At 52.0% G+C, this 1,728-nt stretch overlaps 1 non-coding gene across 1 annotated transcript; it reads right to left on the bottom strand.

Annotated features, from left to right (window-relative positions):
- Positions 1-1,346: 1,346 nt before the first annotated feature.
- On the bottom strand, positions 1,347-1,418 carry TRNAD-GUC (transfer RNA aspartic acid (anticodon GUC)). The gene has a single exon. It is a non-coding gene; the product is annotated as a tRNA-Asp (tRNA).
- Between the last annotated feature and the right edge of the window lie 310 nt (positions 1,419-1,728).

Genomic DNA, 1,728 nt, shown 5'->3' with positions numbered 1-1,728 from the left:
CCCTGGGCAGCACATTCCAAAGGCCAATCTCTCTTTCTATGAAGAACTTTCTCCTCACCTTTAGCCTAAACCTCCCCTGGTACAGCTTGAGACTGTGTCCTCTTGTTCTGGTGCTGGTTGCCTGGGAGAAGAGACCAACCTCTTCCTGGCTACAACCTCCCTTCAGGTAGTTGTAGACAGCAATGAGGTCTCCCCTGAGCCTCCTCTTCTCCAGGGAGGTGGAGACTGGAGGTGTTCAGGAGGAGACTTGATAGGGTGCTTGCTGCCATGGTTTAGTTATCACAGTAGTATCACAGTATAACTAAGGTTAGAAGAGACCCTGAGGATCATTGAGTCCAACCTGTCACCACAGACCTCATGACTAGACCATGGCACCAAGTGCCACATCCAATCCCCTCTTGAACACCTCCAGGGATGGGGACTCCACCACCTCCCTGGGCAGCACATCTCAATGACCAATGACTCTCTCGGTGAAGAACTTTCTCCTCACCTTTAGCCTAAACCTCCCCTGGTACAGCTTGAGACTGTGTCCTCTTGTTCTGGTTCTGGTTACCTGGGAGAAGAGACCAACCCCTTCCCGGCTACAACCACCTTAAAGGGAGTTGTAGAGAGCAATGAGGTCTCCCCTGAGCCTCCTCTTCTCCAGGCTAAACAATCCCAGCTCCCTCAGCCTCTCCTCACAGGGCTGTGCTCAAGGCCTCTCCCCAGCCTTGTTGCCCTTCTCTGGACACTTTCAAGTGTCTCAATGTCCTTCCTAAAGTGAGGGGCCCAGAACTGGACACAGGACTCAAGGTGTGGCCTAACCAATGCAGAGTACAGAGGCACAATGACTTCCCTGCTCCTGCTGGCCACACTATTCCTAATGCAGGCCAGGATGCCATTGGCCTTCTTGGCCACCTGGGCACACTGCTGGCTCATATTCAGGTGGCTGTCGATCAGCACCCCCAGCTCCCTCTCTGTTTGGGAGCTCTCCAGCCACTCTCACCCCAGCCTGTAGCTCTGCATGGGGTTGTTGTGGCCAAAGTGCAGCACCTGACACTTGGCCTTGTTGAATGCCATCCTGTTGTCCTCTGCCCATCTGTCCATTTGGTTGAGGTCCCTCTGCAGAGCCTTTCCACCCTCTAACTGACCAACATTATTCAGTATATTCAGTATTCAGTATTCAGTATTCCTAAGGTTGGAAGGGACCTCAAAGATCATCGAGTCCAACCTGTAACCACAGACCTCAGGACTAGAGTAGGGAGAACACTACTGCCCACTGGAGGCTTGAACTCACAACCTTCCCATTAAGGGTCTGATGCACTACCAACTGAGCCACATCCCAGTACCCCTAAAACACTCAGTACCTCCCCGTCGGGGAATCGAACCCCGGTCTCCCGCGTGACAGGCGGGGATACTTACCACTATACTAACGAGGAACTGTACTGCTCCCAGCTTGTTGTCATCGGCAAACTTGACGATGACTGACTCAATCCCCTTATCCAGATCATCAATGAAGATGTTAATGAGGATGGAGTCCAGCACTGATCCCTGGGGGACACCACTGATGCCTGGCTGCCAGCTGAATGTGGCACTGTAGTGGGTGGAAGGGTAAGGCCGAGAAGCCTCTTCCCTTCCCCCTTGTAAAGTAAAGGGAAAGAAAAATTGAAGGGAAAGGAAAAAAACTCACAAGCTGAATTAGCAAAGCAGTGGAGCTATATTTACAAAGCAATGTAGGGAATGCAGGGG

The sequence above is a fragment of the Melanerpes formicivorus genome, unplaced genomic scaffold, assembly GCF_026170545.1.
Source record: "Melanerpes formicivorus ecotype bairdi unplaced genomic scaffold, bMelFor1.0.p_v2 SCAF_4, whole genome shotgun sequence".
NCBI lineage: Eukaryota > Metazoa > Chordata > Aves > Piciformes > Picidae > Melanerpes > Melanerpes formicivorus.
This window is presented reverse-complemented; position numbering and strand designations above follow the sequence as displayed.